The sequence below is a fragment of the Callorhinus ursinus genome, unplaced genomic scaffold (assembly GCF_003265705.2).
Source record: "Callorhinus ursinus isolate GAN/ISIS: 27379988/994484 unplaced genomic scaffold, GSC_fseal_2.0 scaffold20, whole genome shotgun sequence".
Lineage (NCBI taxonomy): Eukaryota > Metazoa > Chordata > Mammalia > Carnivora > Otariidae > Callorhinus > Callorhinus ursinus.
Genome location: NW_027397082.1, coordinates 29,519,521 through 29,546,514, shown reverse-complemented (window position 1 = coordinate 29,546,514; position 26,994 = coordinate 29,519,521). Strand labels below are relative to the sequence as shown.

Sequence of the window (26,994 nt, the reverse complement as noted above, 5' to 3'; positions counted from 1 at the left end):
ATTTTACCACAATTGAAAGTAAGAAAAAATTGAAAATAAAAGAAACCTTGTCATGACCCCACATCTTCTTCCAGCTTCTGCCCCATTCCCCAAACTCTAGTTTCTCTCTCAACACTCAATCACATTTGCCTGGTACCCCATCACTTGACCAAAACCACTCTGACAAGGTCAATGATGGTCACTTTTCCATCCTCATCTTACTGGATTTAGCAGTATTTGATACATTTGCTATCCCCACCCTCTCAATGCTTTCTGCAGGCCCTCTGGGTTTCTCCCTACTCCACCAGACCCTACCTCTCACAGTTATCTATGCTTTCCAACACAGCTGCACATTGGCAGAGGCGAGCCCACTGTCAGTCCTTGGTCTCTGTCTACACTCCCTGTTGGGGATTTCCTCCCTCTCACAGTTTAAATGCCAACAACTTCTCACCTCAACTCCATTCTTGCATTTCCAATACTCTACCAGACAGCTCCTTTCAAATATGAAACTTAAACTGGAAAAGCAAAAAGCAAACTCCTGATTTCCACACATATCCCCACAAAAAACCAGCTCCCCCTGGATCTTCTTTTCCTCAGTAAATGTCAACTTCTTTCAATTTCTTAGTCCCAAATTTCATTTATCTGTCTCTCCTCGATTCCTTATTGACCTGTCAGCAAATTTGGTGGGACCTGCCTTTAAAGTAAATCCAAAATGTAGCCACTTATCATCATCTCCACCACTATCAGGCCAGTCCAAACCACCACCATCCATCACCATCTCTGCCCTCATCATTACATGAGACTCCTCCCTCCTCCCCCTGCTTCTGCCCTTGCACCCACCCACACTTCCAATCTGGTCACAACAGGACAGCCAGAATAATCTTTTTAAAGCTTAAGTGAAATCATGTCACTCCTTTGTTGAAAATCCCTCAATGCCTTCCCCTCTCAAAGTCCTTAAAATGGCCCAAAAAATTACCATGGCCTGAAGTCCCTCACCATCAGCACCCCCAAGGACTCTTCTGTCAGGCTTATGCTGCCCTCCCCCAACATTGGTCTGGGGCTCCTGTCTCAGGGTCTTCACAGGTGGTCCCCTTGGCTTGGAATGTGCTCCCCCCAGGTCTCCTCCTGGCTTGCTCCCTTACCCCTTCAGATCTAGGCTTCTCCTAACCACTTTATTTAAAATTGTCAGCAGCCTCCCTCCTCCCTTTCCTCCTCCCTGCTCTCTGGATTTCCAGAGTGCTGATTAGTTTCTCTCATTTGATACAGTTTAACTTATTTGCTTATTTTCTTTCTTCCACCCCATTCCATCCATCACTGACCATAATCAACAAGCAAGCTAGGATTTTTTTTTTCTCTGCTTTATTCACTTCCTGATGCCCACTGTTAAGACCAGGAGGAGGGCCTCAATAGACATCTGTCAATAAACGCATGACAAATCAGGTTTCTCTTCACTTTCTCTGCTCCCTATAATTGCCATCACTTTTTGTTTTTGATCTGATCTGTGAGGATCCCTCAAGTTCTTCTCTTTCTGTGCCTTAGATTTTAGAGTCCATTTGTCATTCATTACCTCTAGTGAGTTTTTATTTAATCTGGGCCATTGTGGACTTTTTTTAATTTATCAGAACACTTTCTTGTTCCCCTACTGCTTCTTTTTCATAATTGATGACGCTTGTGTCAAAGCAATAGCTCCTAAACGCTTTCTGAGACCAGAATTGTGTAAACACGCTTCTGTTTTCTGCGTTAACTATCTGAGTCAGGGTCTTTGATTGCCTGGCTAGCGCCCTCCTTATGCAGTGCTCAGAGAGCCACCCAGTGGTTCTTTCCTGCCCATCCACGCTTGGGAACAGAGGCCCTGACTAAGGCACTTGGAGTCAGAAACCAGGCCTCAGGCTCTGAGTCCTTGCTCCTGCTGCCACTTCCCTACTCGGGCCTCATTGCCCACCTGCTTGACACAGGGGTAAAACAGATGGTCTTGTAACCCCCTTTCCAGATTCTGCAGTTGGTGAGTCCGCGAGTAACATACTTAATAGCATTTGATAGTTGTTGGGTAATTTTCTTATCATAAAGGTAATTCTACTTCCTTGTCATTACCGTACACAGTATTTACAAAGTGCCTTGCTCTGCATGGTATGGATATCATAGTTTTAAAAAAAAATAGAAATGAGGCTTATTGAGCACTGCTGCATCCAAAGTTTTAGGTTTGCCAACGGATATAATCCTTGTTCCTGTGAAGCTTAAATATGCATTGGAGAGTGTTCCAGTTTTCCACAGCTGTGAACCAAACAAACCCAAACTTAGTGGGTAAAAACAACAACCACTTTATTATATCTCCCAATTTCTTGGCTCAGGAAATTTGGCAGTTTGGCTGGGTGATTTTGCTGTTCCACGTGGCATTGCAGAGGTCACTTGGTGACTCTTTTGGAGGGATCGAGCTGGTTTCACTCACACTTCTGGTAACTTGGAGAAGCTGGGGGGATGGCTCAGCTGCGACTGTCAGCCAGAGCTCCCACACACGCCCTCCTCAGCATGGTGAGCTCAGAGTAAGTGGGCTTCTCCAGTGGTGCCTCAGGATTCCAAGACCGGGTGTTTTGGTGAGGCAGAAACTGCATGGCCTTTTATGACCTGGTCTCAGAGTCAATAATAGCATCACTTCGGTTATATATTATTCATAGAGGCCCACTCAGATTCAAGATACCACCTCTCAATGGGAAGAGTGTCAAAGAATTTGCAGCTGTGTTCTAAAATCTCCACAGGAAGCAAGAATACTCAAAAAAGGAGCCTCTTTAAATGACAGCTCCTAAAAAGGATCTTTTTAAAAAACAACTTGACCTATACAAGAATGTTTACAGTGGCTCTATTCACAGTCACCAGCAATGAAAATCATCCAAGTGTCCTTCAATGGTTGAATGGATAAACAAACTGTGGTACACCCACATGATGGAATACTACTCAGCAATAAAAAACACACATTATTGGTACATGCAATAATTTGGATGAAACTCAACAGTATCATGCTGTTAAAGTAGCCAATCTCAGAGTTTACATAATCTGTCATTTCATTTATTGTTAACATTCTCAAAATGACCAAATGATAATTACGGAGAACAGTTTAGTAGGTGCCAGGGGCTGATGGGGTGACTATAAAGGAACAGCACCAGGGAGTTTTTGGAGTGTGGAATGGTTACATATCCTGATGGTGATGAGCATACACTTGTGTTAAAACTCATAAAACTGTACACTCCCCAAAAGTGTCACTCTTACTGGAATGTTAATTTTAAAAATAAAATAAAACAACTTTGAATCAAGGGACAATTAACTTATTCTGGGCTGAATGCATGGGCTCTGAAGCAATTCTGAATAAGAGACTTACCGGTTGTGGAGGGGATACGTGTGCTGGGGAAGGGAGGTGGAGAAATCCTGTCCCATGCTCTCTGCCCCCTCACCAAGGGCTCACTCAATTTGTTCTGACCTGACTCGAGAGCAGAGCTGCAGTGAGTCCTGCCTTACAGGAGGGAAGAGAGCATGAGGGAAGAGAGGCACAGAAAGATTCAGGAACCTGCAGGAGGCTCACACTAAGTCGGCAGCTCTGATTGCCAGGAACCTCCTGCTTAGCAGAATTCCTCGTGGCTATGTGAGTGCCTGACAGCAGGCACAGGGACACCCGCCAAAACTCGTCCAGACCCCTCCCCAAACTTCATTTTTCAGCAATTAAAACATTTGTCAAAGAGGATTTAATCCTACTGTTGTAAAGTGCTATGTCAAACAGATTTGGCTCAATATTTTCAAATGTTCTACAAAATGGCTACTCCCAAAAGTAATTCAACTATGTTACCATGGATTTAAACAAAAACAGCAACCAAAAAGATCACATTTTGACATACCAGGAAAAATCATTTTGAAGCACAGTCATGAATACTTTGGCAAAAATAAATAAATAAATAAATAAGCCCAACTGTAACAGAGATCCCTAAAATGAAATCTCAGAAAACCTGTAAGTCAAAGGAGAGATGGATGCAAATCAGAGGCATGATATTAATACCAAACTGTGCAAGAGAGTGGCTTTTTGGGAAATTCTTGATTCATTTTACCTCCATTTCTATTCACCACACTTCATTTGGATTACCTCTTGGATCAGGAGTAGTCTGAAATATAGCTTATGATAAATCCAAATCAAAAACGTAGGCAGCTATTTCCATACATCAAAATATAAGTGTATGCAAAAGTAGAATAAATCCATTTCTGTGAAAGAGTATTTGTTAAGTGTTAAGAACAGACTGTGGCCCGATCTGATTCAAGGAGGAGAGAGTGAAGAGATATGTAACACTGAAAAGGACTGTCTTCAAGGTTCAGGGGCCGCTGCAGAATTAGCAGCGCAGAGCATGGTGGGGCCAAAGGAGCACACAGCGACGGGGAGAACTTGGTGGGTAGAGAGCATGGCAGGAGGCCCCACAGACACTTAGGAAGGCACACGCCTGTCCCCTACCTCAGCCAGACTGGTGGCCCAGACTCTTGGACATCACTCCATGCCCCAACTACAGCCAGATGAGAAGATGAAAATCTCATGCCAGCCACCAAGAATGTACTGGAGTTTCCCAAGGGCCACCCCTGCTTTCTCCTCCTCCCTTTCTTAGTGTCCCCAAAGCACTCACATTACCGTTGCATCCAGGAGATATTTCAGGTTCTGCCTTCTCTTTGGCCTTTTAGGTCTTCATTTTTTTGTTTATTTGCTTGTTTGCTGCTGGCAAATAAAGAATGAGGAAGAAACCATCTCTTAAAGAAACCAAGTCACACTTTTTGTTTTCAGTCTGTTACTAAAGACGTAATTAAGAATCTTCAGTAGTTTTTTTTTTTTTAATGTTTACCCAACACACACAATGTAGAATTCTAGGGGGAGAAAAGATATGCAAAGGCACAAAGAAGGTCACATTATGATGTTGGGAAGCACAATCAAAAAGAACATCAATCTTCACTGTGGTTTCAGGTCCAAATAACATAGGTCAATGCACATAATAACTCCTACGGAATTATAAGGACAAAATAGAATAAACCAGTGTCCTAGGGAGGCTTTAACGTATCTATTTTAACACACATTTTTAACAGTTCAAGTACATAAAAATGAAACTATAAACTATCAGTCCTTGGTTCAGAAGCATACATATTATATTTTGCTGTTTATTTCAGAAAAGTGCCCTGGGGGACTTGTAACAATTAATCATGTTTTCAATTACAAAGAGAAAATGAAATGTTAATTCAGATCTTTACTATAAAACTCACTTCTCTGCTCAGACTGCCTGTGACATCTCCTGGAGAAAGACCAATAGCCCAGTCATGTCCTATAAAATCTACACAGAGAGGGGGGACACGGCGGCCGCCGCGGGGCTCGATCGGGCAACAGCGGCGGCGGCGGCGGCGGCGGCGACGGGTCTTCCTCCTCCCTCACCCCCTTGCTCCTTTTTTTCTTCCTCCTCCTTTCCCTTCCGGCGCGGTCTCGTCCACTTCCCCTAACTGCGGCCCCGATCCTACGTAAAGGCATGACTTCCCGGCACCGCAGGGAAAATAGGGTGCAAGCCCAGAAACTATTTCCCTATCACCACTTGTTGAAAAACTGATTTGAAGGCATCTCCGGGTTTGAACAAACGCAAGTGCCAGGATTTCAAGCGTCTTTGGTTTTGCGCTGGAGACCCTTCACTACTAAGTATCAAGACGAAAAAAACTGGAAAGTGATCAGAACCTATTCAGAGTCAGAATGGAAAGATTTGTAGTGACAGCACCACCTGCCCGAAACCGTTCTAAGACTGCTTTGTATGTGACTCCCCTGGATCGAGTCACTGAGTTTGGAGGTGAGCTGCACCAAGATGGAGGAAAACTCTTCTGCGCTTCTTGCAATGTTGTTCTGAATCATGTTCGCAAGTCTGCCATTAGTGACCACCTTAAGTCAAAGACTCATACCAAGAGGAAGGCAGAATTTGAAGAGCAGAATGTGAGAAAGAAGCAGAGGCCCCTAACTGCAACCCTTAGGTGCAACAGTACTGCGCAGAGAAAGTCAGTGTTATCCAGGACTTTGTGAAAATGTGCCTGGAAGCCAACATCCCACTTGAGAAGGCTGATCACCCAGCAGTCCCTGCTTTCCTGTCTCGCCATGTGAAGAATGGAGGCTCCATAACTAAGTCAGACCAGCTGAGGAGAGCATATCTTCCTGATGGATATGAGAATGAGAATCAACTCCTCAACTCACAAGATTGTTGACAAGGAGGTTACCACCATTGTGATCAAGATAAATGTGGAGTATTAAAGTTAAAAAAAAAAATCTACACAGAGAGGCAGTGAAGTGCATAGTCCCTGGGATCAAACTGACTGTACCTGGGTCCAGCCCTGTCACTCACAGTGTGACCTTGGGCACCTCTCTATACCTTAATCTTCTTCTTTAAAATGGGGAAATGAGGGGCACCTGGGGGCTCAGTCGATCCAGCATCCAACTCTTGACTTCGGCTCAAGTCATGATCTCAGGGTTGTGAGACTGAGACCGGCGTTGGGCTCTGTGCTGGGTATGGAGCTTGCTTAAGATTTTCTCTCTCCTTCTCCCTCTGGCCTTTCCCTCCCCTTCTCCCTCTCTTAAAAATAATAATAATAATAATAATAATAATAATAAAAAAATGGGAAATGACAATCTTGGCCTCAGAGTACTATGGAACCAACTGAATAGAAGGTTAGAGTAGGTGTTATTAAATACATATGTAGAATTTAAATCTACCCACACTAGGAATCATTGAAATATTTATTCCCTTCAGGAAAAATGTTATAGGTAAAAGATAAATGTATTCCTTCTAAATTCACACCAGCTTACAGTAGGAAATGCTGTACACATAAAATGCTTCTGAGAGTGCCCCACAAATAGGAAATGCACAGTAAGTATTAGCTATTATTATTTCTACTACATCATCCAGGACTTAAAAAAACACTATTAAAAAGAAGAAATGCAAAGGAAGAAATTGTTAGTTTGAGAGATTTATAACTTCAAGGCTGTAAGTGTGGGGGCATCCAGGAAAGGAAAAAGAAGTCTTACACTCAGAAAATTAGAGAATAATTCTTACTCCTTATTACTCAAGAGCTTTAAACGTGCATATAAGAGAAAATCCAATTCAGCCTGGCTTAAAAATAATTAAAAGATGCAACTTGAGATCCAGGCTAATACAGCTTTAGAACTGTTTGACCCAGGGACTCTCCAGTGTCACGAAGCTCTAAGCTTCTGTCTTTCTCCCACAGTGCTAGCTCCATCTTCTCGTGACTGCAATCTGGTTGCCTGTAAAAATCAGACGATATGCTTCTTCATTCTTGCCAAGAGGAGTCCCACTGTTTCAAAATAAGTTTCTGCACACCTGTCCCCAGGGATGTGCGGCCAGGGTAAGAGCTGGTGCACCTATCCACAGCAAGAACTGGGATGAGTGCTCTGCTTCACCCCAAATGGCAGAAGGCAGAAAAGGGGAAAATTCAAGAGATAATGTGGGCAGTAATAAATGCTGAGTAGTGAACCACTGGGTCTGCTGTGTCCCTGAGTGAATTCTTCAGGTTGCAAACACTGGATAGTTAATTAACTGTGCCCACTGCACACATCCTTTGATCCTTTGAGACAAATTTGCCATGTGCGAGCAGGCCAGTTCTGCCTGAAGGGTAGTCAGTGAGCTATTCTGTCAGAAACCATTTGCTGATCTAATTAAATATCCAAGGCCTTCTCATGTGGTCCCTTTCAGCCAAGTGTTTCTGTGCCGCTGGTAGCATGAAAATCCATGTTGATGGTTCCACTGGGCTCAAAATGGAGATGTGGCCCAGAAAGCCACAGCCTCACTGCGCCCGAGTCTGAGACCGGGTCAGAAGGACTGATGCTGACCCAGGCCCAGGCTGTGCTCCATCTATTGTACTTCCTCAAATTAGCAGTCTTGATTACACAGCTAAATTATACAGCTTTCAAAATTCATCCAAAATTCTGACAAAAGATTTTTTTTCCAAGTCTGGTTTATTTCCAAAGGTGAAAAAGTCTAAATTCTAAAATACTGCAATGTCTCAACAAAAGTAAACAAGGGAGAATTAGGTGAAAAATCATGGAAGTTTATAAAAACCCCTACACAGAATGAAGAATCCCCCAGGGCATTTGTCTGGTTTAAATTAATAACTTATGCTATGATTAAAACACCATTTGTATGAATCCTCCAGTTACCCCCACATAATGAGAAAGGTCAAAGTATGACCATGTGTGCTATACGGTTTGGGGCCCTGCTCACATTCTTCCATTAGGAATGAGAGCTCTCCTGACTTCACCTGGAGGCTCTATGCCATGAGCACAGAAGCATGTACCTCCTGGAATCTCCAAAACCTGTAGCTCTTTCTAGCTTGGAGTGATAATAACTGTGGGCCCTGTTCCTTTTTGTTTAAAATTCACTAAAACAATACAAATATCCTTAAGATATAAACAAAGAACTGAAGAAAGAAGGAGAAAATTCTTAATGGCCTTGGGCAGAGTCACTCAGAGAATCAGGACTTACAAACATTAATTTAACCCTATAAGCATGTTCTCTCTTGGGAACAATTAAGGTCCATTGTCACATCTGTGTAGTGGCATCTGTTTACCTTTTCAAGCACTTCACTCAGAAGTTTTACAGCTTCTCAAATGTGTTTTTGGGCATGCATTCAGGGGATCACAAAATTACTTTGTTTCCACCTTAGTAACATGGTGAATAATGTTAACACATTTCCTTTCTTTTTTTTAAGATTTTTTTTTTTATTTGACAGAGAGAGAGAGAGAGAGTACAAGCAGGAGGGGCAGCAGGCAGAGGCAGAGGGAGAGGGAGAAGCAGGCTCCCCGCTCAGCAGGGAGCCTGATGTGGGGCTCGATCCCAGGACCCCGAGATCATGACCCGAGCCGAAGGCAGACGCTTGACCGCCTGAGCCACCCAGGCGCCCCAACACATTTCCTTTTGTTGAACTATCCTTGCCTGGCTTGGACAAACCATTCTTGGTCAGGATGCACTACTTTCTAAGAACATTGATTTGTTAACATTTTAACTGATATTTTGCATCTCTGTTTATGAGCCAGATTAACCTATACATTTTCCTTCTCAAGCTGCTCTTTTTTACAATGTGGGGTCATGGTCATGTCCACAGTTTAGAAAAAGATGAGGACTATTTCATCTTTTCCTGTGTTCTGGAACAGTATTTAAATAAAAGAAAGTATCAGTTCCTGGTAGGATAGTGACTATTTTCATAGTACTTTTTGGACTGCCTCTTCAATTTCTTCCATAGTTACTGGGATCTTTTGTGCCCTTCTTGAATCAAATGTAGAAATTTAATTTCCCATAATTTGTTCTTTCCATTTAGATAATTTAAATACATTTTAATAGGATTTCTTTTTAAAATGTCTTACTTTTCATGAACCACACTGAGCTTCTCACTCTTCAGTCCTAAAATTGTCCTTTATTTCTCTTGACTCAACCTTTCTCAAAAGGTTGATCTATTATGGGGGTTGATCTATTATGATACTTCCAATTTTTTCACTTGTCAATCTTCATTAATTTGTGATTTTGGCTATTTAATGACTCCTTCCTAAAACACATTTTTTTAAAAGATTTTATTTATTTATTTGACAGAGACACAGCAAGAGAGGGAACACAAGCATGGGGGGTGGGACAGGGAGAAGCAGGCTTCCTGCTGAGGAGGGAGCCCAACACGGGGTTCGATCCCAGGATCCTGGAATCATGACTTGAGCCAAAGGCAGATGCTCAATGACTAAGCCACCCTGGTGCCCCCCTAAAACACATTTAAAAGCAGAAACACTCCTCTGAGTTGCATCTGTACACAATATGTCATGCTGTTGGTGGTATTCATAAATAGTCTGTATTTCTAATTGATATTCTCTATAGTCAAGAGTTGTTTAAAATACTGATTTAGTTTCTTTGATTTTGTTTTCATTTGCAGAGTGGATCAGTTTAGAGGGACTTTTTTTGTACTTATTGCTTTCAGAAGGTACAGCACGTATGTTCTCTTATTTTTATAGTAATAGTCATAAAATTTCCATGGGTGTTGGGAAAGAACATGTATCTTGCTTATTAAATATTATATAGTTGCTTATTAAATATTAAATATTATATATTATATAGTTGCTTATTAAATATTAACTATTATATAATCAATTATATTAATTATATTACTCAAATCATCTAAATTCCTACATATTTGTTGTCACTATTCTGGCAACTTTCTGAAAGATGTGCAAAAACATACATGATTAAAACATCTTAATGGGCATTTTTTTTTTAAGATTTTATTTATTCAAGACAGAGAGAGAGCACAAGCGGGAGAGGCGGAGAGGGAGAGGGAGAAGCAGGCTACCCATTGAGCAGGGAGCCCAACACACAGCTCGATCTCAGGACACTGAGATCATGACCTGAGCTGATGGCAGTCGCTTAACCGACTGAGCCACCCAGGCTCCCCTTAATGGGCTTTTTAAACTTTTGCAATATAAACATTGGCCCCAATAATTACCAAATTCAAAAAAATAAATAAGATGGATTTATGAATGGATAGGACAGAAAAATGGATACATATTTAATAAAGGAAATAGAGCAAAATATTCATTGTAGACTATAGATGGTGTGTATATAGATGTCCACTGTATAATTCTTTCCACTTTTCTGTTTGAATATTTTCATAATAAGATGTTCAAAAGAAACAAATTTTTAAAACCAACTTCATGGGTATATACTTTAAGAATGTCCACCAACAACCATGAGAGATGATGGGCTCTGAAAAACAAACTGAGGGTTCTAGAGGGGAGGGGTGGGGGGATGGGTTAGCCTGGTGATGGGTATTAAAGAGGGCACCTTCTGCGTAGAGCACTGGGTATTATGCACAAACAATGAATCATGGAACACTACATCAAAAACTAATGATGTAATGTATGGTGATTAACATAACAATAAAAAATTTAGAGGAAAAAAAAAAAGAATGTCCACCAACTACAGTCCTCAAAACAAGCTAACTTGTCTTCATCACCCACAGACATTCATGACTGAAGTTGATGCAAGAAAATATAGCATCACTGGTCTTGAGCATAAATGCTCAAATGTAAAATCTAGCTAGAATAATAACAGCAGTTAACACTCACTCGATGTTTGCTGTGTACCAGAACATGTATTATCTCATTTTATCTTCTCAACAGCTCTCTGGGGTTATAACGAAAATCACCATTTTGTAGGTGAGAAAACTGGGGCTCACATCAGAGGATTTTCCTAAATCTAGACAGCCTATCAGTGGCAAAGCCAGGATGCAAACTCAGCTCCATGCGACTCTAGAGCTCACATCCTTTAGCCTGCCAACTCTGCAGACCTGCTGTGTCGGTATGGTGACCACTAGCTACAAGTAGCTGCCAGGCACTTGAAATGGAATAAGTCTTCATTGAGATGTGTTCTGAGTGTAAAAGACACCCCAGATTTGGAACAGAGAAAAAAGAGAGTTCTGATCATTTTTTAATACCATGAGCTGAAATAATATTTTGGATATATTAGGTTAAATAAAATATTTTTAAATTAATTTTACCTGCCACTAGAAAATTTTTAATTATATATGTAGCTCACATTAAATTCCTGCTGGACAGTGCTGGTCTAGTCCTATTTGACTCTGAAATGAATTGTTTTGTGTTTCTTTCCTCTGATGTCAATCAACAGCCTCCTTGTGACAAAAATAAGAACACTAAGAAAGGTGGCAAAAAGAATCATACTAGAAGCGCATTGTCCCAATCTGAACTTCAAGGAAGGGAGAAGGTGTTGTCATATGAGGGACAGTGGAGGCAGGCAGGCTTAGACTGGCAGGCAGGTGACATGGTAGGACTTGTGAGCCATGTTTTAGCTACAAGAGGGGTTCTCAAGTGAAGATCAGATAGACCAGCCCACACAAGGTGCCTCCCACTTACAAAGGATGATCCAGGCACGGGACTTGCTGGTTACTGAATGCCTGCTACAGGAAAGCTTCTCTAATCTTGGCTGCATTCACAGAGGCTCACGGTCATTTAGTAACACTGACTCTCCCTGCCTGTGGTCACAACCTTCCCTGCACTGAAGTGTGAAAGAGGTAAGAGTAGAACCCCAGAGCACCGGAGATAAGGTAGCGCCTCCACTGGTCTATCTGGCCCCTGGGCTCTGGAGCCCCAGAATACTGTGCCCCCCCCCCCCCCGTCTCAGAAACCTGAGCTCACACTGAGGCAAGACTGGGATGGAGGACATATGAAGGGAAGTAACAGCCTTCAGTCTATTGGTGCCAGACTGTGAATTTCTTTGGAGTCTATCCTAAAGGAAATGGGAAACCACTGAAGGTGCAGCAACGGGAGGCAAATTAACACCAGGTTGGCAAGAGGGACAGCATCATGGAATTTAATTGAAAAAGACTGAAAAGTCTGCTGGTTCTCCAGGAGTGTGTGCCAAATGTGACACTTTAGCAAGATGGGAGACTGCTGCAGACCGCCAGAGGGGCTCCGGGGAGACTTCGAAATCCTTCCTCTAGATGTTGAATTTCACTATAAACCCATTTCTAACGTCCTTTCCATTTCTGAAATTCCCTGACCCTGTCATGCTGTAATGTTGGCACTGTTCTTTGTTCATCTTTCCACATGTTTCTGAAGAGGAATAAGTGATAGAATATTTATTGATTGTATGTAAGCCATAGAATATGCACACAGTGTAAGTACATTATAATAAAAATAACCATCCGGATCCATGATAAATGTTTCACTTCCAATCATCCTAGCTACATCTTCTGTCAAATAGAAGACAATATTACTTCTATTCATGTGCCAAATTAAATGGAATTGTCCAAAACATTGTATCATCGTTGTCATGCTAAACTAAATTGGTTTTAACAAAATAAAACAGCTAAGAATGGAATTGTGGTACATTTCCTCTAACCTAGTCCTTGAAACCATACCCATCAAATTGCCAAAGTGGCTTTCCAGTCTTGCTCACGATCATATTCATGGTGGATGGCATTCATGGGCATGAGGAGCCATGATGGGTGCCTTTCATATGTGCTTTTCTAACACAACTCTGCAAAGTGGATCTTAGTGGACATTCATCGCACTGATAGGAAAACTCAAATTCACAGACCTTGTCCCCCACCTGGAATGGCATCTCTCCAGATCCCATGCTCTCTCTAGGACCTCATGCCACCTCTTAACACCTCCACATAGACATTCAAATATCAGGAGTTTCCATATGCCCCTACCCTAACCCTGAATTCCCTCAAGGCTAAAACACTGCTCCTTCCAACTCCCCATGATTCTGAATTCTTTCTCTATCCCAGTCACCTTCTGGTGACCATTCCACACACACCTAACACTCCCACCCCAATTGCTACTATTGTTGATCTAATTAGCATTCACTCCATATCAATAAGAATGAGGAGCAAAGCAAAAGGCAGCACTGTATGGGAGTCTGAACTCCTAGGTTCCAGGGTCAGTTCTGCTACCTATGAACACTGGGATAGGGTCAAGTTAATGAAAGTAGCTGGGCCTCAGTTTTCCCACTTGTAAAAAGACAATTATTTTTGCTCCCTCCCAGAAAAGTAGAGGTACAGGAATGGGGCAACTAAGGAAAAAGCCAAATCAGGCAGAAGCAGAAAGTGACCTTGTCTGGAGAGAAGACAAGTTCAAGTTCTGGCGTACTACAGAAAAGATGGTATAATGTAGCATTAGAAGCATGGACTCTGGACACAACAACCCTTGAGTCGAGTCCTAGGACTGCCTTGGTTTCCTCCTCTGCTTAAATGTGATAGTAGGAGTATCTACCTCACTTAAAGAAGCTACCTATGGATCCTGGCCAGAAGCCCTGTTAAAACAACACTCAACTTTTTTGAGATAATTTGTTAGTGGAGAGGGTACCTATAGTTCTAACAGTCTTCAGTACTTGGGAAGGCTTGCCTCTCCAAGATTTATTTATTTATTCAAAAATTACATGTTGAACACCTGTTATGTGCCAGATATTATTCTCAGCTCTTGGGGTACATCAATGAACAAAACATGCCTGACTTCATGGAGTTTACATCCTAGAAGAATAAGCAGTAGGTAATAAGTAAGCAAACCATATCGTTTGTCAGAGTGGATAACTAAGTACTGTAGTATAAGAACAGCACAGAGAGAGTGAGAAGACAGGCTGCAGTATTAAAGACAGTCAAGCTAGACCTCATGAAGAAACCAAGGTCTGAGCAAAGACCAGAAGGGGAATATCAGGGAGGGGAATATTGCAGACAGAGGTACTTGGCAGTGTGAATGTTCTCAGTGGATGCATGCCTGGTGCCCCAAAGGGACATCAAGGAAGCCACGGGCGACAGACTGAAATGATAGGTCATTTCAGAAGATAGGTCAGAGAGATATGGGGGCCAGACTGTGAAGGGACTTGTGGACAACTGGAAGGATTTTAGCCCCTGCTCTCAGTGAGTTGAGAGGCACTGCAGGATTTTAAACAGAAGAGGACCGTGAGCTCTCTGATATTTTAAAGGATCATTCCAATGGTTCTGTTGACAGTAGACTATAACAGAGTAAGACTGAAGCAGTTTCTGTTAAGAAGCTCCCACAATAATCTTTAGTTACAAGCAGGATACCAGAGGAGAGGTAAGTAATTAGATTCTAGACATCTTTTTTTTTCATTTTTCTCTTTTTTTGTGTGGCAAACTGGCATAACATAAAATTTATCAACTTAACCATTTTTAAGTGTATGGTTCAATGGTATTAAATATATTCATATTGCTGTATAGCCATCACCACCATCCATCCCATAACTCTTCATTTTGTAAAACGGAAACTTGAACATCCTTTGAAGGTAGAGACAGCCAGACTTCCTGACAGATGATGGATATTTGATCAGATATCATAAGCAAAAGCTTTTTGAACAAAATGTGGTGAGGAGTCAACTATTAGGTTGTGGACATTCCTCCTGTTGAACTGGTCTGTTGGAGAGAACCCCGGACTTCTGGACAAGGGGCTTCATGTTCAGGTTTTCAAGTAGAGCAGCCTTTTGTCTAAGTACATTATCCTATTATCCTAAAGCTCATAAAGGATTTCCCTTACACATTGTTGGAAATTGTTACCAAAGGAGTTTGAAAAGCTGGAAGCATTCTGTTGGGTCCAGGAGTCATAGTTGGTGCATGGACAGAGAGGAGATACTAAAGCAAAAATACATCCTAGCAATTAGGGTTGCAGTGGCTGAAGCCAGGCCTGGGGCTGAGGGGAGTTGGCTCTCCCCCAAGGCACTGCACGCTCTGGATATGACCTGGAATAGGAGAGCCGCAACTACCACTTCCCAGGGTTCTCAAGGACCCATGGCACATCATCAGCCCCCTGGGCTACTCCATCTTGGCCCTAGCTCACCTTCTGCTTATGTATGCATACCCAAAAATATCATGATAGTTTGGAGCCAATGGAAGTCCCAAAGGACTAATCCAGGAGTTGACAACATTTTTTTGTAAAAGGCCAGATAGTAAATATTTTAAGCTTTGTAGCCACATGTCACATGTCACAAACTATTTTTTCTTTTGATTTTTTCCAACCATTTAAAAATGTAAAAACCATTCTTACCTCGCTGGCCAAACATAAACAGGCAGTGGCTGGATTTGGCCTGCCAGCCATAGTTTGAGGACCTCTGGGCCAAACCCTGTGTCTTGGAAGGCCCCTCATGGGCCGCCATGGCAGTGTCAAGGGCAAGGTCTCACTGTCCAGCATGCCAACTGCCTGCATTGTCCCCTCAGCTGCAGCCAGGCTGGGCGCAGAGCTTCAAAGTCATGCTCACTGTGGTCATCTTTCTGCTGTGGCCCCTGCTTAGTCATGACGGCTCTAACAGCCAGCTGTGCCAAGTGTGGGCCCACTGCTAACTCACAGAGATGCCACACAAATGAGAACAAGGCAGTCGCTCTTCACAATACTTTCCTGCCATCTACTGGAAAACTGTTATAATAATAAACAGATCCACACCAACTATGAATTTGGGTAGCACCTCCCTTGGAGTTTTCCAACAATCTTTTGCTCAATTTAAGCAGTGGCCCTGAGTTCAGGAAATACAGAAGGGGAAGCAACTAACTCACAGGCGTTCCAGAAGATATCATGGAAGTGACAAAAAGATCTCTCTTCCACAACTTTCTAGAACCTGTGAGAAGGGAGGCAGAAGGGAGAAGGGAAGCAAGAGATCTCATTGCTGTTCTTATCCAATCTCTGCAGGATTAGACAGGAGCTCTGCCCTACACTGAAGGCATTCTGCAAACAGAAAGCCGTTCTCAGCTAAATGGGAGTCCCACAAACTTGCCTCGGACTCTGGAGAGACTGAGAAGAGAACAGACCATCAGCACCTGATGATTGGAGCATCTTTCTAAGGGGCAGCGGTGCACACAGCACTGAGGTGCTCTTAATTTTGAAAGGACTGTGAGCTGAGGGCCAGGAGAACCTGAGTAAGGCTGAGCTTTTCCACTGCCTCGGTGACCTTGAGTGAGCACCTGGCCTCCTCCTGCCTCGGTCTCTTGGTACTTTCAATAAGAATAACACTACTAATGATGCTATCTCACAAAGGTCATGTGACAGTGGTATGAACACCCTTTGCACAGCAGTATAATTAGAATGTACAATCTTGTGACCAAAAGGCTAGAGTGAGAACAGGAAGTGAATGGAAAAGGTCTGGTTCTACTTACATCAAGTGTAATCGAAAAACCAGGCAACACTGCAAGATAGGAGATAACATGACTCCAGGCTTTCAGACCTAGCAACAAATCCCCAGGTGTTCAAATGAAAAAGGAAAAGGGTCAGAGACTGAGACCAAGGCATATTTGCAAAGACTATAAGGTCCATCATCTCTAATTTAAAACCAAAACCTTTGTTATTTACTCTAGGGGAGCAGGGAAGAAAGAAACAGGGGGTGATCTGTTTCACCCTGCCTCCAAGACTCCTGACATTTCCAGCACTCTCGGGCAAGGAGAGAAGCCAGGTCAAAAGTTCCCAGAGCAAAACAGGTGTGGGCACAGCGAAGGCTCAGGAAACCCAAGGAGCATGTCAGATGGAACCGGGGGGGCGGGGGGGGGCCTGGGAATGCAGAGAGCCCCATGTTAGGCCTGGGGTGGGGAGCGAGCATAAAGTGCAAACATCAGACCCAGATCTGGTAACAAAACTGTCCGAGGAGGAGCCAGCAGATCCCCGTGTTGTGACAGCTGCAAGGGGGCAGCTCAGCACCGAGGATGCCTGTGTGGGGACAATGGGTTCTTTGTGGGTGCAAGGCAGGGGGGCAGGGCAAGGGGGCCAGGGAGCCCCTCCAGTATTCTCCAGGACCCCAGGAAGGGAATGCTGCATGGGAAGTGCTGAGTATTACAGTTTACCAAACCCCATGTCTACCATGAACTGACAAGGCCCTTGCCCAGCTTCAAAAGCAGTGACCATTCCCTCATCCACACACCATGACTAATCTTCCATGTTGAAGCTACTGTCTGGAAACACGGGATTTCTCTGGGCCTGGCATGTTGTAGAGACTGCCTCCTTAAGGCCCAGAAGGACACTCAGCATAACATGCATGGCACACAGAACACAGACCATGTCCAATTGCACTCTGACCTGAATTAGGAAGGCGGGAGCCCCCCTGGGTTCACCAGCCAGTGCCTTCTACAATTATCGCAAGAGACTCAAGAGCCGGACCCGACCTCTCCTCCTCCCTTCATCTCTCATTGCTCCCATCTCTCACCACCCTTCACCACCAGCAGCTACCATGAGTCACGTCCACAGGGCACAGCTGCCCTTGGCCTCCATGACTCTGTCCACAGGGAGTGGGCACTGTGTCCTGCACTGCTCACCACAGGCACAAAATCCTCCCCACTCCCAAGACCCCACCATAATCTGAGCCCAGCTCGTAAGTTTTGGGGAATTTGAAGAACTTGGAATAAGCCACAGGAAGTATAACAGAGAATAACTTAGAAGTAATCCCATATCTGGCCCCTAACAGACACTGTCTACCTCACTCAAGACCCTCTGTATGGCCAGAGGTGACCACCGACCAGAACTAGTAAGGCCATGCTTTGACCTCCACTTGCCACTCTTCTGGAAAATTTCTCACTGTGTTCAGAATTCAGATACTGGGATACCTGGATCTGCTCAGAGACCCCAAGTCCCATGTCCTGCCCTAGAATCCACCACTTCCCAGGATAATTGACAATAAAGGCCCATTCTCCGTAAGAGAAACCCCCTCCACTCAAGGTTGAGCCTTGGGGCCTTGACCTGACAATCCCCCCTGAGGCACAGAGGATGGAGTGAAGGTACAGATGATGATAATGCTTGGACAGAAGTGCTCTTGTGGCCCAAGGACCTTTCCTTCCCCAGATAGATGGACACAGATTCACCCAATGCTTTGGGGAAAGAGAGTCAACTGTGGAATCAAAAAATAAAGACGATACAAACTTAGCTTCTTACTTTAAAGGTACCATCCAGGTATGAAACCAAAGATCTGAAAGGCAATGAAGCAGAAAGATACAGAGGTTTGTTATCTCCCACCACTACCATCTTCATCTAAGTGCACCCATATGTGTAACATGAGAAGCAAAGGACATATCTTCTTTATATATAACCTACTGTCTGTGTGTGTGTGTCAGAGTTCTCAGTGTGTATATGTATGTGTGTCTGTATGTGTCTGTGTGTCTGTATCTGTCTGTGTATGTGTGTGTACACGTGAGTGTGTATGCACCCTCCAAGCTGGGTAGTGGAAGAAACTGATGGGAAAGGAAGCATGAGGCTCATAAGAAAGACACACTCTCTCCCCTTCCCTCTGTGGGCTAACTACAGGGCAGGTGGGTGATAGACACACAGCAGCAGATTGTACTTGAAGTCTGAGAGTCTGATCAAGAACTGAAACCAGTGGACAGCAGCAGCGATCCTCTTAGAGAGGACTGTGTCCTCCAGCCTCAGGGGAGTAGTGGGTATGGGTACATCTAGGCACCAGAGGACCCAAAATAGCCCTTCCTGACCCACCTGAAAGGCATGAGAGGCCATCCCTAAGTTCACAGGGGACCAAGTGGGACTTGGAAGTTAGATAACCCAGGTGGATCTACTCAGAGTCTTGAAACTGGAATGTGGGAAATTGCATCAAAGAACCCACTCAGACAGCCTCCACTGAGGCCCAGGGGATATTCTGCTACTATCTCAGCTGATCTCTCTGTCCCAGGGAGCCAAGGGACCATAGACATCTTTCCCAGAGCCCTGCCTAGCCCTTCTGTGGGTGGCCCAAGAGGACATAAAACATAAACTGGAAATAGGCAGGGATCAGCAGAAACCCCAGAGAGAAGAGGCCCAGGAGGTCCCAAGGCCTTAGAAGAGGCTGGCCACCCTGTGGCACCAGGTGGGTGGTTGTGTCAAGCCCTGTGCTCCCTGGGTACAATCAGTCCAGCGTGTTTTAAATCTAAAAATGGTTGAGCAATCACTAAGCCGGCAGAGTTAAGCAGGAAGTGGTTGATTCATCTGTATCAGGCATAAAAGAGAAAGAAACTAGGCTGGAATCACAGGAAAAAATGTCAGTGACATTTCTTTTACACCCGAGTCTGACTGAGAGCTTTGGACCACAACAAAGGCATTTCCAGCCCTCTGCAAGTCGGCTTAACCAGCACCCTGAGTAAGTCCCCGCTGAGAGGCTGCACCAGGCAGAATCCACCTCCCCTGCCCTTCCCTGAAGGCCTGTCCCCGCCCGTTGTGGGGTTGTCACACCAGCCTGACAGGTGTCCAAAGCAAAGGAGAGAGAGCAAATTCCATGGAATCCACATGATTGTAATCTATGCTACTGCTTTTAAAGGATTCCTTCGGGCTAGAATGATTCGTGTGGAGTGAAAGTCAATAAACTTCAGACCATAAAACAGAGATCAAGCTGCTCCAAACTTTTCCACGATTTTGCAACGTGAAGCTCAGCGCAGTTGGGAAAAGTTCCTAAGCGTGCCTGCACTACCCCCTGCTGGAAACTTCCTGCACCAACGCGCCACGCAAATGGCTGTCGGGGCGCCCCGTGAGCGCTCAGAGACGTCCAGGCATTTGCGCTTCCCCCATAACTCGTCTATCTTCACAAAACACTTCCTAGGCGGCCTTCTAAGTAGCACCGTTCTGAATTCTTAGGTTTCGCTGCATCCAGGCTCTGACTTGAGTCCAGCGAACTGCGCTGGTATCCCCAGCCGGGCCTGCAGACTACAGAACCCAGACCAGCCCGCTGACTGTGGGTGCCAAGCCTGGGCCATGGGAAGGCTCACGGAGGTGATACGTGTCTCCATGCGAGAACATGCAGTTTGCTGCCATTGCAGTCCCCCGTAGCTGTCCCCTCTGCCATCGGCTGGCACATCTGAAGAAGCTAGGGAGGGAAGGGGACCCCTACATGAAAGGCTTCTGAGCCCAGGAAGTTACTGGGCCCAGCTTACAAAGAGGACCCAAAATCTCTAATTGGGCAGGAGTGCCTCCTGAGGTGGAGGGGCAGCAGCGAAGCCACACAGAGAGAGAGTAGTGTAAAACTGTCATAATCAGAAAAAACAAACCTTCAGAAAGCTACCCAACATTAAATACCACATTTGAAACCTCCTAAATGTCCAACAATGTGGGAATGGTCATAATTAATAGCCATTTAACTGAGGGGACAATTTTTATTTACTAGTATGACCACACTGTGCCTTTAAAATGCATCCAAAAGGGTGGGGGGATGGGTTAGCCTGGTGATGGGTATTAGAGGGTACATTCTGCGTGGAGCACTGGGTGTTATGCACAATGAATCATGGAACACTACATCAAAAACTAATGATGTAATGTATGGTGATTAACATAACAATACAAAATTGTTAAAAAAAAATAAAAAATAAAATGCATCCAAAAAAAACCCAGAAATATTCAAGGTGATTTTCTGTTTGATAGAATTAGTAACAAATTGCTCCTCTGTATTTTTCCACACTCTTATATTACAAGTTGTATTGTTCTTATAATCCTAAAAACATCTTTACTTTTAAAAAAGAATATTTGGAAATAAGAGAGGATACATGAAGGCATAAGTTCCCCAAGAAGACACGCAGGTTAGTGTCCTTGCCCTTGGGCAAAAAGAGCACTCCATCCGCTTCCAAGGTGGCGGCAGGTGGCGCACGTGATGCCCGCTCTGGCAGCAGTGGTACAGGGGGCTGGGGCCTGCCGGGTGTCACCTCCTCTGAAACAGAACAGGATGCTGTCTGCTGAGGAAAGGATTGCTGGCTGAGAAGAGGACAGCAAAGACCTGAAAGTGGAGCCTGAGGAGTGGCCAAGAGAGCTAAAAGGGGACAGAGAAGGGGCAGGGAGTCTGGTGGTCAGAGGTACGAACCTGGGGCTGGATGGCAGGGGCTGGCCACCCCACCTCCCTAGCTTCAGGCCTATGGGCAAGCTCTTTAGCATGGCTCCCCTGACTGTTTAGGTCTGCCTTAATTTTTCTTAGCAATATTTTGTATCTTTTAGTATAGAGATTTTGTATGTGTTTTGTTAGATTTCTTCCTAGGTATTTGATGTTTTGATGCTATTGTAAAAAATACTTTTAATTCATTTTCTAGTTATTCGTTGCCATTATGTATGAATACAATTAACTATATATTGGCTTTGTGTCCTGTAACCTTACCAAATTGAAGTATTATTCTAGTAGCTTCATTTTAAGATTCCATAGGATTTTCTACATATACAACAATGTCAGTGACTAATGACAGTTTCACTACTTCTTTTCCAATCTGTATGCTGTGGCTACACTGGGGGTTAGAATAAAGATGCGAAGCATCTTTGGGATTATTGAACAAATATTTATTCACTAACTAATATTCATTGACTACAAGCTACATGTATGACACAACTCAATAATGAAGGGGGTTCACAGACGCACTTGGTCAAGATCTTGTTCTCGTTCTAGGACCACTGGGTAACATGAAACCCTTAGGTTCACAACGAGCTTTATGTTTTTCACAAAGTGAAATGTAACTACCAGAATTAACCTTCACAGCTCCATGACACAGGCAAGGTTGTTGTCATTATTTGAGGTACTTAAAATGGTCTGCCCAAAGTTGCAGAATCACTGATCTATGCTGGGTGTGTGATTTTTATATTTGTACACTTCCCACCATTAGGCCAAAGATGGTCCTTGGAAGTTATTTAATGATAAAAACCCTGAAGCTGGAAAGGAACTTTGATGAACCTCTTTTCTAATTTAGCACTGCTACTCTAGAAGGATTGTTTGTCCTCTTGAGGCATAGACATGATCAGAGCCAGTTAATTATGCCCCTCTGGATTTCTGAAGCCCTTTCAACATGCGGAAGAGAAGCAAAGTCCCACTCCTCAACTGGACTTTAACAACAGTCTGACCTAGCATCTATTCCCTGTTCAGAAATCTACTACTTTTTCTCCTGGAAACTATACCAACTTACCAATTCATGCTATAAATTCCATGTTTTTTACTTTCCCCACAGGACCCTAGGATTCTCATTTTGATGTTCCCTCCAACGGAGGGTGAGCAAACCAGAATCTTCTTGATCCCTTCCAAACACTAGCATTTAAGCCTGGAGCAGTCTTGCTCCCTGGGCTCTGTCAACAAAATAAACAGCCCAGAACTCCTCCAGGGCTTCCCAGGGAAGAGAGGGAAAAAGAAATTAAAAACTACTCTGCCCTCTTGTGGTCATGAGAGAAATCAAAAACACCAAAGTACCAAATTTTCCAAAAATACTTAAGTTATAATTAATATTTGCTTATAATTCTATAAAATAAAGTATACTTTTATCATAAATTATATCTTTGTAAACTTTACAAAATAAATGATATCTTTTTAATAATTTAATAATGAATTGTATCTACTACTCTTTTTTTTTTTTTTTTTTTAAGTAGGCTCCAATGCAGGGCTCAGACTCACAACCCTGAGATCAGGACCTGAGCTGAGATCAAGAATCAGATGCTTAACTGACTGAGCCACCCAGGTGCTCCTATTCTTTCTAAATTATAGTATTGTTTGTACATACTGATCATTTCTCTTGATCAGATTTTTTAGTGAGCTGTCTTTTTAAGGTTCATAATTTTCAGTTTTTATTTTCTAATTTGTTTTATCCTTTTATTAATATTATTTCTGTCTTCTACTTCTTTGAATCCCTTTCAAAGAAATGCATATTGAATGCTTTCTTTTGCTTTTTTCTTTAGTGATGATAAAAACACTGAATTTTCTCTTGAATATTGTTTTGATAAAAATTACACATTTTTATATGTAGTATTGTTATTTAAAAAACAGCATATCACTATATTCTTTAATTTCCCACTGTAGCTGATTATTGTTTGAGAGAGAATTGAGCACATTTTAAATGGCACAATTTTGTAATTCCTATTGAAACGTTTATTGTTACTAGTTTTGCTATATTTGGGGAAGTCTTTATAGCCTGTAAGATTTTTCTTAAATTTTGTAATGTATTAGATGTCTTTATGTTGTAATGAATTATAACACTTTGTAAAAATTTCAGACACTGGAAAGTTTCTAAGACTCAGATTCTATCGATTAATTCTATTTTATTGTTTTGTAATATATACCTACATTGTGCCACTTTACTTAATATTAATTGATAATGGTAAAATCAAGTTTCTAAATAGCATATTTTGTCAAATACTCCTTAACTCTAAATGTTATATCTTTATGTCAAAAAGTAACAAAGTTCATAAACTTTTTAAAACATTGTCTTTAATATAATCAGAATTTTTGTTAAATGCTACATATCTATAGCCAATTTCTGTTGACTAAACAATGCTTTTTTAATATTAATATTAATGTCAGTGCTGTGTTCATATCTGATTAAAGCCTTTCTGGGTTATTTGGTTTCAGGTGCCCTGACTGCTGCGCAATGCACATCCTGTCAAGACAACCCAGTAAGTTGGAAGAAGCAAAGTGCTTGGAATAAGAACTGGGCAGAATCCCAAAGTGGCCACTTACTGGTTGTGAGACCCTGGATACGTAATGGACACCTCTCTAAGGTAGAGGGAATGCCACTGCCTGCTGCACAGGATTGTTGTGAGGATCAAATTATATGTAACATACATAAATGTCTACTGAGACACATCTGTTTCTGAGAGCATCAGACTCAGGGCTGTTCCGAAGCCCATTCTTGATAGCTTTTGTGTAGTCACCATGGCTTAGGATTTATTGGGGACCTAACATACACAATGAATTGTAATTTTTAGGCAGATCAACATTTAGGAACCTATCCTGGAAATCCAGGGGGAAAAAAATCCGGGTCACACATTGTGGAGTGGTGGAGAAGCAAGAGTGGAGGGGGCAGATCCAATAAATAGGAGTAAAACGGGGAGGACAGAGTTTGATGGAATGTGGGAGGTGAGGCGGGAGCCTCTTTGCCATCAGAGACTGCATACTGTGAACATTCCCAATCCAAGCCCAATTTTTTAGACTTGTCTATTTCTTGTCTTTAGATGAATGAACATATTCCCATTTGCTTCCATCCTTTACTAAGGTGAAGCAGGACAACAGCCCAGTTTTGATCCCACGGTTGTTATCCTGTAACAACAAACTGTATTGGCCTCATTTAAAATATCTTAAAATAGGGGCGCCTGGGTGGCTCAGTTGGCTAAGTGACTGCCTTCAGCTCAGGTCATGATTCCAGAGTCCTGGGATCGAGTCCCACATCGGGCTCCCAGCTCGGCGGGGAACCTGCTTCTCCCTCTGGCCCTCTCCCCTCTCATGCTGTTTCTCTCTCTCTCTCTCTCTCTCTCAAATAAATGAATAAAATCTTTAAAAAAATAAATAAAATATCTTAAAATAGCAATAAACACACAAAACTCTATTTGTCGTTTAGGTAAGCAGAAGACTTTAACGATTTTTGGCTTCTCTCAATCCACTTTCCCATTCCTTCCTATACTTTCATTATTTAGTCTGGGATCTTAAATGCTGGTTTAAAATAATACTCTCTTGGAGGTGGGTCAGGAGGTGAGTGAAATAGGTGATGGGGATTAAGGAGTGCACTTGTCATGATGAGCTCCAGGCGTTGTATGGAAGTGTCGAATCACTACCCTGTACACCTGAAACTAATATAACACTGTTGACTGGGGAATTTAAAATTTAAGTTTTTTAAATTGAAAAATTTTTTAATGTTTTAAATTGAAAATTTTTTTAATATTTTAAAATAAAATAAAATACTATCTTCTCTCCCAATATGTGTGTGTGGTGGTGGTGGTGTTGTTGCATCCATTTCTCTTGGTCCACCAGATTTGTTAATAATATACCCTTACCTGTTGGGGTTTGGTGATTTTCTTTAATCTCCAATTCCTTCAAGTAATTTTTTTATTTGTTTGGGTTTTGGTTGGGTTTTTTTGTTTTGTTTTGGTTTTTGTTTTTTAGAGAGAGAGAGAGAGCACACACGTTCAGGGGGTTGAGGCTGAGGGAGAGGGAGAGAGAGTATCTTAAGCAGACTTCAAGCCCAGCACAGAGCTGGACACAGGGTTTGATCTCACAACCCTGAGATCAAGACCTGAGCCAAAATGAAGAGTCAGAGGCTTAACCGACTGAGCCCCCCAGGCACCCCAAATTTCAAGTAGTTTTGAGGCCCACCAAGAGCTTTTTACCTCCCAATAAGACTGATGGTTCTGTTGTGTTACTTAGTTCATATGGTGTCTCCCGTTGGATTCCCCAGAAAGTAGACCCAAGACGAAGCCTTAGGGGCAAGTAATTTGAGAAACACAGTTAGATAGAGGGAATATGAGCCAGGAAAGGAAGGAAAATCAATCAAGGGTGCATGAAAGAGTGGGGTATCACTGTGGGCAAATGGGGTATAAGCCTGCTGGGGCCCTCTGGGAAAATATAAAACATACTTAGAATTGCCCGACTGAGAAGGGAGCAAGCTAGGATATTTTTCCATGAACTCCTATTCCTTATTGGTTAAAGGTGATTCCTAAAAGCACTAAATCCCCATCACTTGAGGCCTGCCACACTCAAAGAGCCAGGCAAATTACTATGGTCAAAGAAAGTCCTCAGGCAAAGAACTCAGATTCTTGAGGTAAGGAGCCTTCCACATATGGGAACATTGTCCACTAAAACTTAGGAAGAACTCAGGAGATATAAGAGTGTTTATTTGGGCTCCATCACATAGACATGATTAACTGCCCAGGTAGCCGATCGCAATCTCCATGTGACCCAAAGCTCCCACCCTATGTCATACTATTACTACCTGGAGTGTCCAGGCTCTATCCTAACACTATCTAGTGTGGCAGCCCACACTGTAAATCACATTTTTAGACTACCCAATGTAATCTAAAGCCTCCATGCTGATAAAGACACTCCTATCAAACATGAAATTCTCTCTCCCTCTCCCTCTGAACTTCCCCCGACTTGTACTCTTAATTAATTAATTAATTAAAACCATCAGTTGCATTTTTTACTTACTTTAAAATAAATAAGTTACTTCAGTTAGCAAATAAAAATAAAGCTAATGTTTAAGTTTTGCTTGGAAAGAAAAATGAGTAGGAAGGAAAAAAAGAAGAGAGGGAAACAGATCATTTGTATGTCCTTACATTTATCTTGCATTTTAATAGTGGTAGTAGTGATGATGGTAGTCATCACTACCAACAGATTTTATTTTCTCCTTTAAAATGGCAAGTACCACAAATAGGAGGAAATTAATGAGACACAACAACTAAATGCAACATGGAACCCTGGACAGACCCAGGAACAGAAAATGAACACTAGGGGTAAAACTGGTGAAATTTCAGTAAGGTCAGTCATTTACTATTAAGTATTACTCTTGGGTATTGTACCAATGTTAATTTCCTGGTTTTCATTGTTGTTATAATTCTCTCAGTTGTTACTATTAGGGAAAGCTGGGTGAAAGATGAATGTGAAAACCCCTGTACTGTTCTTGTAACTTTTCTGTAAGTCTAAAATTATTTCAAATTAGAAGTTCAGGGTACCTGGGTGGCTCAGTCAGTTAAGTCTGACCCTTGATCTCAGCTCAGGT

General features: G+C 42.6%; 1 long non-coding RNA gene and 1 pseudogene across 1 annotated transcript; both read left to right on the top strand.

Annotated features, from left to right (window-relative positions):
• Window positions 1–5,339: 5,339 nt before the first annotated feature.
• Window positions 5,340–6,272, top strand: LOC112830729 (CGG triplet repeat-binding protein 1-like; annotated as a pseudogene).
• A 14,959-nt stretch (window positions 6,273–21,231) lies between these two features.
• On the top strand, window positions 21,232–24,731 carry LOC141374666 (uncharacterized). Its single transcript, XR_012381740.1, has 3 exons — window positions 21,232–21,336; window positions 22,877–22,968; window positions 23,856–24,731. It is a non-coding gene; the product is annotated as an uncharacterized lncRNA (long non-coding RNA).
• The last annotated feature ends 2,263 nt before the right edge of the window (window positions 24,732–26,994 follow it).